The sequence below is a fragment of the Petaurus breviceps genome, unplaced genomic scaffold, assembly GCF_028583685.1.
Source record: "Petaurus breviceps papuanus isolate PSGF00001 unplaced genomic scaffold, PetGlider_PUasm1.0 188, whole genome shotgun sequence".
Taxonomy (NCBI): domain Eukaryota; kingdom Metazoa; phylum Chordata; class Mammalia; order Diprotodontia; family Petauridae; genus Petaurus; species Petaurus breviceps.
Window position 1 is genome coordinate 40,962,220 of NW_027185804.1, and position 11,610 is coordinate 40,973,829.

The following is an 11,610-nucleotide window of genomic DNA, read 5'->3' on the forward strand; positions in this document are numbered from 1 at the left end:
AGAGAGAGAGAGAGAGAGAGAGAGAGAGAGAGAGAGAGAGAGATAGAGAGAGAGAGAGAGAGAGAGAGAGAGAGAGAGAGAGAGAGAGAGAGAGAGAGAGAGAGGCAGACAGAAACAGGCAGAGACAGAGACAAAGAGAGAGATGGGGAGAGGGAGAGACAGACTGAGAGAAAAAGAGAATTTGAAGACTATAGGTGTGGAACATTATATCATCATTTAATGATTACAATTTAATGATTACATTGTACTGATGGGTTTTGCTAAACTAATTTTTATTGTTTTAATTTTCTCTCTTTTTAATGCATTTATCCAAGGAATGAATCTGAGGAGATGAGAGGGGAGAGTTTTATCTGGAATTGAAAGTGACAGCAAAATAAGACATCAAATTTTAATTGAAATAATTTACAGAAAAATAAAATATTATAGTCACAGTAGAGTAGAAAAGGTAGTAGAGATAAAAGGAATATTACATGCATTTTGTGAAGATTTCAGAAAGCAACAAAAATTTCAATTCATTAGATGTGCTAGCAGTGACTGGCACATATTTGATACAACTAGAATAGATAAGCTGGACCAGATACTTCTCATACAGATGAAGGTTAGGAGATAAATTTCAATGGGTATATAGGATGATTCCAGATTATAGTGGGATAATATTTCAGCAGGGGAAATCCAAAGGGTCAACTAGTCCAAGTTTCTTATTTTACAAAGAGAAGTCAAATGACTTATTCAGACTTGTGAAGACAGCAAGTAGTAGAGCCAGGCTTTTAAGCCCTCTATGTACATTGCCAAATGTAATTGTTTCTTATACTATAGGAGCTGTATAAATTTCTTGAACCTTATAGGAGAGTACTGAACATTGTGGCATAAAATGAAATTAACAGCACTATCTTTGCACTCAAAGAACCTAAGTTTTCATTTAAATTCTCTTTTGTTATATCTATATAGTCTTCAGTAAGTTACTTAATCTCCCTCTGTATTTTAATGGCCATTTCTGTCCACATTCATATGTGGAGCATACTTAGTTTAGTGAAGAAAAGGGATGTACTAACCTATCTAAAAGATGATAGAGAATTTAATATGTAACACTAATGATCTTCAGACTTTGCACTGGTACTAGGCCTTCCTCCTGTGGTCTGGCTAACCTCCCCTTGAAAAATGCTTCTTTTAAGTTTAGAGCTCACTACCATGACTCCTGCACTAGAAGAATTAGAGATTGCATTAGTCTGCAAGGGATTGTTGTTACTTCTCCAACTGAAATGTCTAGTGTTGAGAAAAACACATTATCCCAGCTCATTGGCTAGAACCTCAAAGGAAAATTCAGAGCTGAGCTTAAATAAATATTCCACAGTGACTTTAATAGTAATATCAGTATTAATAATAAACTGGGGAACAAACGAGGCAGATCAGAAGAAACTTTTCCTCATAGGGAGATTAGAAATGGAACATATATGGGTACATATATACATCAATATCATATATAATTTATGTGTGGATATGAAAATGTGTATAAAAGATGAACTTTCCATTTGGGAGATTATCTCATCTAATTGTTGTGGGGCTCTATTAAGTATGCTACAAGAGTGTGTGTGTGTGTGTGTGTGTGTGTGTGTGTGTGTGGTGGGGGGGGAACTGGCTTTTCCTAAAGATTCTAAACTTGATAGAATACAGTGCAAATTTATCTAAATAAATGTATGTGTCTCATTAGTGAAAAGAGATTTCCTACCCTATCCCTCCCAGTATATCTTCCCCAAACACTTTCTGACAACAATTGATCTTTTTATGTAATTGGTTCAATTGATTGGCTCAATATAGGACAAGTTAGAAAAGAGTTTGTAGGCAAGATAAATGCCAAGTCATGCCAAAGAGGATATTTTAGTCAGGTATTTTTTTTTCTTTTCTTTTTTTGCCTTTTGGAGGGCAATTGGGGTTAAGTAACTTGCCCAAGGTTACATGGCTAGTTATTTTTTGGTTGGGTGTTAAGTGTCTGAGGCCAGAACCAAACTCAGGTCCTCCCGACTCTGAGGCTGGTGCTCTTACTCAGTGCGCCACCTAGCCGCCCCATGTCAGGTGTTTTTCAAACATAGGTGGAGAAGATGTAATGAGATTCAGAGAGGAGACACTATCATGGCAGCACTTTAAAAAGTACTTTGATATTTCAGGAATCACTTTCCTCATTAAGAAACTTATGAGGTAATATTAGTCTCATTTTACAAATAAAGAAACAAATGCTCAGAGATCTTCATTGACAGAAAGCTAATTTAAGAGTTAATAATAACAGGATCAGAATTCCAATCCATCACTCTGGAGTCCAAGGCATTGTATTCTTTTTGATTCACTGAACTGACTCTCAAACAATATCAAATACTAGAAAAATCACAATATCCTTCAAATTGACTTCCAAATACATGGTCCATTTCTTCCTTTTAATCTTTCCTTCATGTTCCCTTATCTTCTTCCCCTAACAAGGGATAAAGCAATTTTAATTCCGAAATGACATAAGGCCAATGATTGGGCATCATATACGAAAATTGTAGCCTTGGTACTCCACCCCATCACTATCCCAGAGCTGTCTAAGTACAAAAATTCAATGACAATGGGGTATTTTTGTATGAGATTCCTTGTGCATACTATTATTATATTTTACTCATTAAAAGGGTTTTAATTTCCATTCTTTCCCTTACTGGTGAGACTACTGTATTAGAGCAAGGTAGAATTTTTCCAATACTATGAATTTCATTCCCATTGTAAATAGATAGATTTATTGTATTTTCTAGTCACAAATTCACCTTTTTTCTTAATTTATATATTTCATGCTTCTAAGCCATGAATGGCATTAGGGCCAGCTCCTAAATGTATAAATGGTTCAGGGTAATACATCTCTTTGAAGAACAAATTGTTCTTCACAATATGATTAACACGTGCTTTGTAGATAGTGGTTCAGTTCAGTGATTCTTAATATTCAATATTTTCCCCATATTTTGGAAATGAAATATATATAACTGAGACATAAATTCAGGGAGTTGATGATTTATCATGCATTATGGCCTTCTTGATAAAGAGATGATTGGACTATATTACCCATAATCTCAACAATGAATTACTATGATTCTATGTTCTTTTTAAAACGTATAAATTGACAATATCTTTGTTTTTAACATTTTAAAGAAATTTTTTTTCTATCTAGAAATTGCATTGTTGACCCCCAAATTATTTTGTTTGGTCACAAATAGCGTTGGATATAGGCACATCCTACTGCCCTCTACTATGTGGTAATAATTGTATTCACAAACATGTGAGATAGGAATATTAATATGTAGTTACAAAATCAGGACTAGCATCTTGGTTAGAAAAAATGGGCATTTTCCAACGAGGTACAATATCAGGAGGATGGAGATCAAGGGAGGGATCTTTTAGGAACATGGGCCAGATATTGAAGAATCAGCATACATTCTCCTTCTAATCACTCATCCCCTCCCCCCTACACACATACAAATTCTGCAATGATTTCTGCTCTAGAACATGCTCACTTCTGCTTTTTTGCACTGGTTCTAAGACTGTCTCCTAAAGTCATCACTTGCTATCAAAAAGAAGACAGTGAAAACTGTCTTTACCTCAACTTGTTCATCTCAAAAAAGAAAGAGATAAGGCTTAAAGTTATTACTTAATAGAGTTTTCTTGTGAGTCAAATGCTATGATTTTTAACTCAAACATGATTTACCTTAAAGTATTATATAAATGGAAGACAGACTCAGTCACAGAACTAATATTGAATGAAGAGTTCTGGGCCTGATCTAGAGTGCAAATTGGTGGAAAATTAGTGGACATAGGGGGTTTTGATGAGGAGGTGTTCTATTTCTTTCATGCCTAGGTCTTGCTCCAAAATGTCCCTTCTTGGTTATATGTGCTCCTATAATTCCATGTCTTGACTCTTCATCTATGTGGGAAAAGTGAACAAAATTCCCTTACCTAGATGAAACCCAGATAATGACTTCAGTGAGTTTCCTGAGGTTGGCAGCTTCTAGTGAGCCTCTTCATATCCTTTGCCTTGAGCATTCTTAATAAATGCCCTGGTATTTCATGATTAACTTCACTGACATGTTTCTATGACATGTAGACCCTCCTATCTTCAGCAACAGTCCTGCTTCAAGGCAAATTGACTACATTTGATTCTGTTTCAGCCAGTTCCAGCTGCTACTGTCCTTCAGTATCTCCTTTTTTGCCTCATCACTACAAAAACATTGCCACTGAAGGTGGAGAATTCTAGTATCCTGGGAAAATTCTCCCTCTCTGGAACAATGGGAAGATTTCTTTGATTTTATAAGACTAGTTATATTCATATATTCAATTGATAACTCCTATAACTGAGAACATTTTATAAGTGTGTATACATGTGTACATTATATATGCATATACACATATATATATACATATATATATATATACATATATATATATATTCCCTCAAATTAAATATTCTTTTTAGTATAAGCAATTATTTTATTATTAGCCATCTTGATTTTCACTGTTCCACAAAATATTGCTTTAATGTTTTTAACTTATGAATGCTTCCCTAAAAATTTGTATGTAACAATATTCTTATACCAGGCTCAGGTAGATGCCATCCATCTTGTATTTTTTTCCCTGGCATGAATAAATGTCTATTTGCTTCATGCTTAATTGACTTCTTACTACTATTATCTGATTTCAACCTCAAGAACCCATATTAGTGAATAACAACACTTTTGGGTCCCACCTCAAATTTTACTACAGCTATGTAATGAAATTTCTTCTATTTTATTTTTTGATTTATTTTTACTTTTCAATATTCATTTCCACAAGATTTTGAGCTAAAATTTTCTCCCCATCTTTCCCCTACCCATACCTAAAATAGCAAGCCTACTTAATACCTCTTCCCCCAATATGGTCTCTTTCATCCCCTCCTCTAACTTTTAAGTAGGGCAAGAAGAATTTCTATACCCCAGTGGCTGCATATCTTATTTCCCAGTTGTGTGTAAAAAACATTTTTTTTAATATTTGTTTTTAAAACCTTGATTTCCAGATTAATTCCCTTCTTCCCTCCTCACCCACCCCCACTGGGAACATAAGCCATTCAATATAGGATGCACATTTATAGTTATGTGAAACGTTTCCATAGTAGACATATTGTGAAAGACTATATTTCCCTCCATTCTATTCCACCCCCCACTTATTCGATTTTCTACTTTGACCCTGTGCCTTTTCAAAAGTGTGTGCTTCTAACTACCCTCCCCCGGAATCTGTCCTCCCTTCTATCATCCCCTTCCCCCCACTTTGCTTTGGGTAAGATACCCAAAATGAGTGGGTATGTTATTCCTTCCTTAAGCCAAATTCAATGAGAGTAAGGTTGACCCATTCCCTTTCATCTTCTTCCTCTTCCCCTCCATTCAAACAGTTTTCTGTCCCCTTTTATATGAGATAATTCATGCTATTCTAGCTCTCCCTATCTCGTTCTTTCATTATATTCCTCTCTCACCTCTTAATTTTATTTTTTAGATATCATCCTTTCCTATCCAACTGATCCTGTGCCCTCTGTGTCTGTATACATGTACACATATATACACATAATCACATATATATTTATACAAACATACACCCTCCTATATAAACATACATGTATGTATACTTATATATACATATATATTCCCTTCAACTATTCTCATAGTGAGAAAAGTCTCATGAGTTACAATTATCATTTTTCCATGTAAGAATATAAATAATTTAGCTTTAACAAGTTCCTTATTATTTCTTTTCTGTTTACCTTCTCATGCTTCTCTTGCTTCTTGTATTTAAAAGTCAAATTTTCTGTTCAGCTCTGGTTTTTTCACCAAGAATGCTTGAAAGTCATCTATTTCATTGAATGACCATATTTTCCCCTGAAGATTATACTCAGTTTTGCTGAGTAAGTGATTCTTGATTTTAATCCCAGCTCCTTTACCCCCAGAATATATTCAAAGGCCTTTGACCCCTTAATGTAGAAGCTGCTAGATCTTGTGTTAAACTGATTGTGTTTCCACAGTACTTAAATTGTTTCTTCCTGGCTACTTGTAATATTTTCTCCTTGACCTGGGAACTCTGGAATTTGGCTATAATATTACTAGGAGTTTTCTTTTGGGGATCTTTTTCAAGATATGTTTGGTAAATTGTTTCAATTTCCATTTTAACCTCTGTTTCTAGAATATCAGGACAATCTTCCTTGAGAATTTCTTGAAGAATGATTTCTAGCTTCTTTTTTTACTCATAGTTTTCAGGTAGTACAATAATTTTAAAATTATCTTTCCTGGATCTATTTTCCATGTCAGTGGTTTTTCCAATGAGATATTTCACATTTCCTTCTATTTTTTCATTTGTTTGTATCTGTTTTAAAATATCTTGATTTCTCATAAAGCCACTACTTCCAATTTCTCCAATCTAATTTTTAAGGAATTATTCCCTTCAGCGAATTTTGAAATTCCATTTCCATCTGGCAAATTTGGCTTTTTAAGGCATTCTTCTCCTCACTGGCTTTTTGGGCCTCTTTTGCCATTTGAGTTAGTCTATTTTTTTTTAAAGCAATAGGGGTTAAGTAACTTGCTCAAAGTTACATGGCCAGTTATTTCTGGCTGTGGTGCTGAGTATCTGAGCCCAGATTTGATCCAGGTCATCCTGACACTGGAGCCGGTGCTCTTACTCACTGAGCCACCTGGCCGCCCCTAAGCAATTGGAGTTAAGTAACTTGCTCAAGGTTACACGGCCAGGTGTTTCTGGGTGGGTGCTAAGTGTCTGAGCCCGGGATTTGATCTCCAGGTCTTCTCAACACTGGAGCCGGTGCTCTTACTCTCTCTGCTACCTGGCCACCCCAGTTAGTCTATTTTTTAAGGTGTTATTTTCTTCAGTATTTTTTGTGTCTCCTTTAGCAGCCTGTTCACTTGCTTTTCATGATTTTCATCATTTTTCAGTATCATTCCTCTTCCCAATTTTTCCTTCACTTCTTTTACTTGATTTTCAAAAGCCTTCTTGAGCTCCTCCATGGCCTGTAACCAACTCATATTTTTCTTAGAAGCTTTTGATGCAGGAGTGTTGCTTTGTTGACTCCTTCAGGTTCCATGTTTTGATCCTTTTTGTCTCCGAAAATGGATTCTGTGCTCTGATTGTGCTTCCTCTCCTTGATCATCTTGCCAGACAATTACTTTACTTTTGAGCTCTTTTCCATGTTAGAACTCTGCTTCCAGAGTGGAGAGCTTTCTTCCAAATCCCTGGGGTTTTCACAAATGTTGTCAGAGGTCTGAGGAGGGTACTGTTTTCAAAGGTACCAATAGCTCTGGCACATTGGAGTTTCTTTTCCCAGGACCACTACCCAAGATAGCGACCCAGATTCAAGCAGATCAAAGCAAGAATAATTACCCTCTGAATGGTTGCTTGATCCTCCTGTGATCTGTAGGCCAGTAGCTCCAGGAGGCTGCCATGTGGTGGCAGCGGCAGTCCAAGCATCTCCACTACCTCTTGCCCTGGGGCAGGAGCTTTTCATCATGTAGTTCCAATAGAGTTCCCTACTGACTTTTACTTTCTCTTTGGTGTTTATGGGTTGCACACTGTGGAAACTGCCACAGCTGCTGGTGATTCACTCTTTTGCAGTCTTCTCTAGGAAGGTCTGGGCCACTGGGTGGGGCTGCCCGGGGCTCAGCGTGCCTCAGGTGGCACTGTGCTCGGCGCCCAGAGCAGTGCGATAGACCCTTTCTGTTGACCTGCCAGGTTGTCTTATGCAGGAAATGTGTTTCCCTCTGTCACTTTGTGGGTTCTGTAGCTCTAGAATTTGTTTAGAGTCACATTTTACAGGTATTGGAGGTCATTGTGGTATGAGCTCATGGAGTTTCCTGCTTCTACTAGCCCTGCATACTGATATTTCTTATACTAGTTAGTGATCTTCTATGTGAATGACTCACCAAGGTAAAAAAAACAAATGTGGCTACCCCCAAGGATATTCACCACCAATGATAAGGAACCAGTTATACCTTTAGGCACTCCACAATGTAATTTCTATATAAAGACAGTACTTTATTCAGATTTTAATAGACGTATCATCAATGTTTATTTCATACAAAGTACATGGAATCTTAGACAGTCAGTATTGAGTTAGACCTTGGAGGTTATACAGGTTAGTCCTCCCTTATTAAGAATGCCAGGATATGTTATTAATACCTTGAAAATAATTTCTTCTCTCTTATAACTGATGTCTAATTGATGTATGGAAATAATTTTATTGCATACAAGGGTCACTGGGCTGACAACATCTTTAGGGTATGTGCTTTGAATCACATCTAATGGAGCAGAAATACTTTATACTGAGCCATCTGTATTTTTAGACTGACTACTTGATCTTTAATGGTTAGGAGATGTGAAGTGAATGATTAAAGGATTGTGCTAAATTTGTGGTCCAAAAATATAGTAAAACTAACTGGTTTCAATGGTGATAAAATTCATAACCTTGGAATAAACTTTTTTTTTTCTTTTTGGAGAAGTGAAAGCAGGCAATTGGGGTTAAGTAACTTGCCCAAAGCCACACAGCTAGTTAAGTGTTAAGTGTCTGAGGTCAGATTTGAACTCAGGTCCTTTTGACTCCAGTATTCACTGCACCACCTAGCCACCCCAATAAATTCTATCTTACTTTATTAAATTGAGTGAACTAGCTAGTATCAGCATGGCAGTTTAGATGTGAAAATATTCCATTGCCACTGAATTATCTTACATTTACATAGCTCTGGAATGGTGATGGGGATGAGGCAAAAATAGTTTTTATGTGAGACCATTCTTTTTTACCATATTTCATTTTGCTATTATTTTTTTTTTCACTCCTAGATAGGGGAACAAGAGAAAAGAACTTAGAGGAAGACCAAAAGGAAGAAACTGACCCATCCTTTTTCAAAGGACAAGTTAGAGAACATCTACTTGGCATCTGATGGTAACTGAGAAGCAGGGCAATGGAGTGCAAAGATGATCGGCTTGCCTTCTATAGACATGAATTTGAATTCTGGTCCCAATGTTAGTACTTCTTTACCTGTCATTATTTCAGTTAAGATGGCTGAATTTCAGTTACCTTATATGTAAAGTAGGGACATTAATATTACTTCTTGTTACTTAATGAGGAAAATACTGATGGAAATATCAAAGTATTATGAAAGTGCTGCGTTATGGTGTCTCATGATTTATGTTGTATATTTACTATGATTAAGTAATAAACCCCAATTTGGCTGGGATGGTATCTTCCTTGCCACCAATCACCTTTCTAATCTTTCTTCCAATAAAACAATCAATTCAACAATTAACAAAGTGGGATCAATTGTTATTAGAAAGCATGTTTGGAAGATACAGGAGGGGAGATGGAATGAGAAAGAGAAAAGTTATTTTGATTAGTGATTCGCATAGATATTCAAATACACCAATGTCTAATCCACCCAGTTTATGATCTTTAAGGAGAGCCAACCATACACCTCCCCCAGCTCTTCCCTGACTCAGGTATCCTCAAAAGAGTCTCATAGCAATTACATGAGGTAATTTCCCAAATGGCAAGTTTCAGATTGGTTTAATTCCTCTTTTTTAACACACACACCTATGCACACACACAAAGTATGTCTGTATACAAACTCACATATATGTATAATAGTGTATATATATAAACACTCCCATGTATGTGTATACAATATATGTACCATGCATAAAATAGACAATGAATTGTGTATAACAATGCATATATGCACATATAATCTGTTGATATATGTGTGTACATATAAACTTTATGCAAACACATGCATGCATGATGTATAAATTCTTCATTTTTAATCCTAAACTTAATGTTATCTAATTCTTCACAATTAGTACAGGCATGTTTGAGCATACTAAATATTATGTATACACATCATTTTGTGATATAATATACATGCATATATACTTGATATCTACATATATACATATTTCTGCAGGTGCCTAAACGGGCATGTATATACACATATATGAGGCATAAGGCACCTAGACTGAAACAAAACTAGATTTGGAATCAAAGAAGAAAGGTTATGAAACCTGATCCATTCTGCAAATCATTCCACTGAAACTGTTCTCTCCCAAGTTACTAATGATCTCTTTTGCCAATACAACGATCTTTATTCAGTCCTCTTTCTCTTTGACCTCTCTGTTGCCTTCTACACTACTCCCTCCTCCTTGGTACTTTCTTGTCTTTACATTTGTAGATTATCACTCCTGGTTTCCTTCCTACCTATGGGATCATTCCCTCTTTCATTGAATCTACCTTCAAATCACACCCTCTAAATGTAGTTCTCTGTCCTTGGCCCTATTCTCTTTTCCCACTATGCTATTTCACTTCTATCTTATACTTATGTACCTGGCACACTCTGGAATCATGCTCTATTTATCTCAATAACCCAGAAGGAATTGTTCCTACTCTCGGGTAAAGCTTTTTTAATATAATAATCAATCCAAATATTCCTCATTACAAATGATGGAAAGGTACATTACCCTATTGTAGGAGATACACACATATATTTGTGTATATTTGTGTGGATGTATCTATGTATGTGTATGCATGCATGTATGTATGTATACAAAAAAAGAAATGATGGGGGAAATAGAAGTGCTCTCCTGGAATGCATGACTATTCCATCCATTTTCACTTGGCTTAGGAGCTCTGAGGGAGATTTTGAATGTTTCAGATATACAGTATAATCATAGAGAGTCATAACGAAGCTTTAAATTATGCAAAATGCTCGCTCTATATTAGATCATTGGTAAATAAAAACACAGAAATACAATGGATACAGATCAGGTCTTTTGGTAGTGAAGACCTGGGTAGAAGTTCAATCTTTGCAACACATTTAGCTGTGTGACCCTGGGAAATTCCTCTCTGATCTGAATTGATAGAGGGAATAATTCCTTACCAGGATCTTCTTACACAAATGAAATCACAAATCTGACCAAAGTAACAATAGTTCTATCATATAGAAAATAAAGCCACAATTATCTTGTAACATGCTACATTTCAAAGAGTGGAAAATTGATATATGAGATGTTAATGAATGTAGAAGATTTTGTTTATTTAAATTGGTAGTCATTATATAGATAACTCACTGAGGTGAAGATATAATCTATGATTCATAGGTCCCTTTTCCTAAAACCTCAATTATTCATATTCTTTCATGTATATAAAATAGTTATTATGCATATATGTATATGTAAAAGCACATGTTTTCATTTCTTTATATGTGTATACATGTATGTGCATATATGTGTATGTATATACAAATTCATTTGGAAAATTTCACATTATAAGGAATATTTGACATATGGATAATTATCAGAAATGTTTTAGAATAGATTCTAAGTATAGAATGGACCAGGTGAATTCTGAGGTTCCTTTCTCATTTTGAGATGCAGTGTTTGTATATTGGCATGTTAATATTGCCATTTCAATAAGACTTCAAGCAGTTCCAGTGCCTTAGTATATCTTTAATGAATTAAACTGGACTCTCATAAACCCAATTTCCCACTATACAGTCCAATTCATTAAGGTGATAGCAATCAAAA